The sequence below is a fragment of the Lytechinus variegatus genome, chromosome 14, assembly GCF_018143015.1.
Source record: "Lytechinus variegatus isolate NC3 chromosome 14, Lvar_3.0, whole genome shotgun sequence".
In the NCBI taxonomy this organism is placed as follows: Eukaryota; Metazoa; Echinodermata; class Echinoidea; order Temnopleuroida; family Toxopneustidae; genus Lytechinus; species Lytechinus variegatus.
The window spans coordinates 10,902,089-10,908,751 of NC_054753.1; the positions used below are offsets into that span (position 1 = coordinate 10,902,089).

The 6,663-nt window shown below is 33.6% G+C and overlaps 1 protein-coding gene across 1 annotated transcript in view; it reads right to left on the reverse strand.

Moving 5' to 3' along the window:
* LOC121427250 (agrin-like) overlaps nt 1-5,442 on the reverse strand; it is a 68,695-nt gene extending 63,253 nt beyond the window's left edge. Inside the window, exon 1 of the mRNA XM_041623571.1 lies at nt 5,411-5,442. The gene's annotated coding sequence lies outside the window, so the exon portion shown is untranslated. The remainder of the gene's footprint in view (nt 1-5,410) is intronic.
* Between the last annotated feature and the right edge of the window lie 1,221 nt (nt 5,443-6,663).

Here is a 6,663-nt window from a genome sequence, read left to right on the forward strand (position 1 = left end):
TGTTCAAGAGTGTGTAACATGATCCAGTTAAGTGGTCCTAGTATCTAGGGGCAACCTGTTACCATGGTTACCATCATTTTACCTCTATTATCTGATTCTCCATCCCCACTCACACTTTTTTTTCTTTCCAGCTCTCTATTTTACTTTCTCAAAATGAAGTTCATATATCCTTGCTGTCTTTATTTTGAATATTTTGCCTTGCTTGCTCTCTCCATCCCATCCCCTCTCTCTCTCTTCCCCGTTCTTTCTCTTCCCCCTTCTCTCTTCCTCTCCCACCAACTCGCTTTCTCTTGCTCTAGCTCTATCTATTTTACTTTCTCGAAGTTAAATCCATGAGAAATACCTTTCTTTCATTTTCTCCATATCAATTTCGCCTCACATTATAAGTGTAAGCATATCTGTTATTGTTGCTTTTCTATTCTACTTTTTCACAAACTAAAGCCTGTCTAAAACTTTAGTACATGTTAATTAAGTACATGTTTATTAATTGCTATTACATTCCACTGTTATTCTACGATGCAAATGATACACGTGGCAAGCTGCTTCTTCCTTCAATACCATTCTTGATATGAAGCATTCTGCTATTTATATATAGAATTGCATTTTATCAAACAATAAAAAGATTTCAAAATCATCTGAATAAATCCAAAGGTTATTCTTGATGACAAGAAATGTGATTTTAAGAAAACGACTTGCCATAGCCTGCGTAGTATGTACGTCTGCATATTGGATGAAATGTTTAGGTGTGACAGCAACATTACATAAGAGTATAGTGACCATTAAATGATATTTTTTATGATGGATTCTTTGTAAACAATTGAATTTGACAATTTAATCAGATTTAGAAACCCTGCCTTTGGCCATTTTATGATATTTCCTGATAAAGAATCTTCAAAAAATTTATCTTGTAGATCTGATTATTAAATCATTACACCTATGTAATGTTAGAAAGCTTTGTACATAGATTATATCCTCATTTATAAAATCTATCTAGCCTTAATATTAAAGCCCCTTCATCATGATCGTTTAAGCTTTTCACTGAATTTGGCACTTAGAATCTCCTCCTGAGCATCTATCAAACTATTTTCTTTCTCTTAGTCTGACTTTCTATTACAACATATCAATATCCAGGCAGCAACCAAACTCTCTCCAAACCATTTAAATATATCTGACCCATTCTTCTCAATCTCGAAACATTGATATGCCGCTACATATCACAAGTGCATTTTACTTTCATTCAGAAACATATTCCACCCCTGCAATGACTCTATCATGTCCACAAAAGCCCTCGAATGACAAATTTCCCAAATAAAAAAGCAACAAAAGGAGATCGATCAGCACCGCTTTATCAGTCTTAGTCATCCAAAGCCCCGATTTGAGACACACATGATGAGCCATTGGATGCGGAGCCTGGATTCTTTCCTCCAACATTCAATCAATTTCGTTTCATTTTACACAGATCGCGGGGTTGCCTCTCCATGACTCACGCTTATACATTCTTGGCAGTCGAGAGGAGTTCACACTCAAAGAATGTCGCTTCCATATGTAGGATTTACAAAGCAAAGTCTAAAACGTTGCTGCTTCATCAGTTATTAAAGCAATGTCTTCTTTCTTTCTTCCTCTTCCCTCCTACTTCATTCAAGCGATTTTACTCTGACCAGAACATGTTGAAAAGCTTTGGTTTGTCTCTGAAAGATTTTCTCACTCAGCATCTCCATTTTTTAATGCTTTTTTCAAATTTTTCAATACCAAACACTTATTCATTTTACTTTCTATTCCTTTCTCTATGTATTAACCAAGGAGAAATAGCTACAATACTCCATTACTCCATGCGACTACAAAGACTACTTCTACTACTAGTTTCTGCTGTTACCACCACTGTTACCATGGGAGAAGAAAGCTGTTACTTTTATAAGGCTGCTGCTACTACTATCATTTAAATGAAATGAAATTTATCACCAAGAATATCAGGACAATGGCATGAAAGGAAAACGTCTGATACAAAGATGAAGCTTGTAAAACTTGCCTGATATAGCAGCTGAAAGAAAACAAGACATACATCATAAATTCATAATATCAAGAAGGCTAACATCTTACAGACTTTAATCGAAAACCCTCTTCGATCTGCTGAACCCAATGAAATCATAACTGAGGTAAAGAATACATTTTAGGAAAAGAAAAGTAAAGTATAACTTGTAGATATATGCCTATTATGATTTCTGGTATCATTTCTTTTTTTGTATCTATCATATTTGAAACATAACAGACATCATTCTCACCTATTCAACCATTGATAAGCAATGTGGGAACACATCATTGACGTGACTATTGCCCCTAAGGTTAAGAGAACACTGTTTGCAATGGGAAATTGAATACTTATGAAAATGAAGGTTCTCCCTCAATTAATTCTCTATGTCTGTTGGCATTGAATAAATGCATTTAATCATGTCCCTGCGAGCTGAAAAGTAAACGTGATTGCGTTCATCAATACACAAGATACGGCACAGTGTTCTTTAATATCAGTCTATAAAATCATCATTTTAGGCAAAAGTAAAATTTAGGGTTAGCAACTTAGCACATTATTGTTCGTTACTAGCCAAACATTATTTCATATTTTACATCTAATGCATTATATTTTTTGGCCTTCAATTTCATGAAATTCTAACAAATATTAAGAAAATTGCTAAATGCTGGACTAAAATGTGTACAAAACTGAAAGTCCTACACTAAACTATTTTGTACTGTGTACCAATTAAGAGTGAGGATGAAAATATGACAATGTAACTTGACAACTTAACTTTGAAGATGAAAAATGACTGCTTTTGGAGTGATTTTCCCTGTTTGGAGTCATTTTTAGGAGGCAAGTGGCCAATTTAGAGCAATTCCCTATTTATTTATTTATTTATTTTTATTTTTTTGGGGGGGAGCTTGGCAAATATTCTGTGCCTCCTCTTCTCCCCACTCTGAAATTCATGTTGGTTTTTCTGCCTCCCCCTTCTAGAAGAAATCAAATAGGGATTAAACAAACTTGGATTACACCAATACTAGAGGTATCATAGCCATTCAATCCTATGGCATCCTTGCAACCCATACCCCAAAAATGATCAAATTTGCACACTTTACAGGTCTTGCTCTTTTCAGAAAAATTGGATTAATTTTACAAGACGGTCCCTTATTCTCTATTCCAACAATAACAAAAAATAATCGCCAACAATGAATGTGTCTTTCATCTGAATCTTCACCGCTATGTTTTCATAAGAACACCACTTTAACAGTTTCATTTTGATCCTCAATTCTGAAATGTCGTAGCAGCCATTCGAGATATTGGCAATAATAATCTAATATGAGAAAAAGTGTGAAAAATAATCAATTCTGGTGAAAAAGTATAACAAATACTAGTTAACGTACTTAGAGCCAGGGTTCCAGATTTCTACAGACTGACAAATATTAATAAATGATCAAAGAGACATTTCCAGTAAAGAAAAAGAAGTAAAAAGGGTATATTCAAATGAATTAGATACTCGATTCATCAAATTTTCATCAGCTGTAGATCTATAAACCTTGCATTTCAATGGCTGTTACTACCATTTACAACTGGAAGGAATAAAAGGATTTTATTTCCTAAATGATGTATTTTTGTATCAGCTAAAAGAAAAAATATCTGAATTTGAGCCAGAGGGGGTTGTTCTTTTAGTTGACTTCATAATATCAATACAAATTTGATAGATTGAGGGAATTGCTTGATGTTCGAATTCCTACTGTAAGAAAAAATGAACCCTTTTGTTCCCTCTCCTGTAAGGTAAGGTTGATATTCCAAGGTTAAATGACTCCATTTTCGCTTTTTTTCACAATGGCTTTCTGTAACTTTGAAGACTAATATCTTGTTTCTTATTTACTTAAAAACTTGGAAAATTAACTTTAACATGCAAAGGGACGATAACAGTTTTCCTAACCTGAGGTTATGATGAGTAACGATGGCTATACGATGATTAGAATAAAACAATTAAAAGTGGTCTTATATTGCCTAAATTCTATGATAATATCCCTACAAAGATGACTTGATATAAATTTAATAATTTAATCTTGTCAGTTTTAATATTTTTTTTTCTTCAAATATCACATATTCATGGTAACAGTCGACTCAGCGTGTCGATGATTTCAGAAAGGATCACACACACATACATATTCACAGGAATGAAAAATCATACAAAAATGAAAATGAACTTTCAAAAAGATGATCAACATGGCCAAGTCAAAATCACATCACAGATCTTCTTTTTCCTTTCCAATTTCAATATGGAATTTAAAATAATCTTGCAGCTACAAATATATTTCGATTAGAAATTGATGCATTGTTGCCTGTTTAATGACTGACAAAAGTCATTTGTCATTTTTTCCAAAAACTCAATAAACCCAATACACGACTACTGGCAGTTACATAAAAGGAAAAGAAAGCAAAATATTGAGAAAACTTGACCCCACAGGCACCAGATCTTGTCAAAAAATTGGCTAGCTTGATGAAATCTTTGCGATTAAAAGTCCGAAATAGGTCAGAGGACTGCGATGCAAGGAAAACTAACCCCAATTTGATTTTATCCCTTGATAACATAGAATAACACTATAATTTGTATGGGAGTATTTATGGCTGTGGGAAAGTTTGCTTATTGAGCTATTGATGGATCAAGGAAATTGGAGCAAACCAAAGAACATGAGAATAAGCACTAGATTTTATATTGAAATTCATGCAAAGAAAATGAGTAGTGAAAAGTTAAAAGTGAAATAATATTTTGATCAATATGTCATTTAAGAGCTGGAAAAAATGAAAAAAAGGTGATAATACATACACAGGGAATTAGACATTTCTGGGGATCTGAAAATATTAAGTTTTACATACATCCATTGGAAAATAAGAAGACTGACCAATTGTACACTCTAAAAACAAATCAGTCAAAAATGACTGGTTAATAGGGTCAGCTGGGAGCAACTGTTATTCTAGTCCTATTTGACTATTTTCTAGTCATGTTTTACTAGAACAGAGTTATTTCTGACTAGAATATATGTCAGAAATGTGAATATCAGTGATTGCCATATCAGTTGCTCCCAGCTGACTACTTGTCGAGTCAATTTGACTGATTTGTTTTAAGAGTGTATTGTTATAACAATTTTGAAAATTGAAAATCAGTTTGTTTTCCTCTTTATATACAATGATATTTTGCAATTTTAAATCCCCATAGAAGGTGCTAAATCTATATCAATCAATTAAGGCCATGTCCAAAATTTAAGAGAATCATATATGAAAAGTGAAGTAATGGTCTCTACAACTTGAATTAAAGTAAGAATATATCGAGCCTTTTCAAGTTAAAAAAAATGCTTTAAATAGTGGAATGATAAGTAATTTTATATTTCTTACCTTTTCTTTCTGGTTTTCTTGTGACAAAAGGAACATCTGAAAAAAAACATTAAAAAGAAAGATATACATAAGGACATGAGCTATTGAATTAAAGCAGAATAAAGAAAGAAAGAAGGAACATGCCAATTTGACTTATTTTATATTGCAATGTTTTGCATCCTCTCTCCAGGATTCTCCATCAAACCAAGAAATGTCACAATAAAAAAGTAAGTCCAGTTGACAAGTTTTATACAAACTTCATGATCTACTCTATCGGATGATTATAAATATTTATAGATATGAAATTCATTAACAAATTTCATAAAAAATATGTAAAGAGTTGCCAACAATAACATCACGATTAACATCCACACATCCATATATCCATCCATCCATCCATCTATCTATACAACCATCCATCAACCCACCCACCCATCTATCCATCCATCCATCTATCCATCCATCCATCCATCTACCCATCAACCCACCCACCCATCCATCCAAAAATCTATCCATCCATCCATCCATCAACCCACCCACCCACCCATTCATCCGTCCATCCATCCATCCATACATCTATTCATCTATCCATCCATCCACCCACCCATCCATCCATTCATCATTTTCTATCTCTCTCTCTATCATTCATGACAGCAACACAGATATATGCATCATCGATGACTTATGGCACAACTGGCTTTCCATAGCCGTGATGGCCTGAATCAGTTGATTGGACCCTGCAGGTAATGAATGCTAGTCAGTGGTAAAATGACACTGCTCCTAAGATCATCTTTAAACATGCCTAGAAAGAGCCTTTCAACTTCACTTCAGCTACCAAACATTGTTATTTGAATAACATTCAAATAATAAAGATTTAATTTCTGACTCACTTAAGAAGAATAGTCAACATCAAGTATATTTGAACTCCCTTGTACGCTGAAATGGAGGCTAATTAGTGTCATATATTCCTGCAGATAATCAAACAAAGTCTTATTTGTGAGACTACTGAGAGAACCTACACTAAACATGGGCCTTCCATGCACCAACAATGATCTGATTTGATCTACCGATCACTTTCCAAACTTCAAACATTTGCATTTTTCTGACCAAATATATGTGAATGACTCCAATATCCAGATATCTAATATCCAAAATGCAGCTTTTCAGTATCCTACATCGACAGAAATAGTAAAAGGATTCTGATTTGTAGTCAAGCTCGAATTTCTTTTTGATATGTAGGGATCATTACAAAAAGTGATTTATTGTCATAAAAG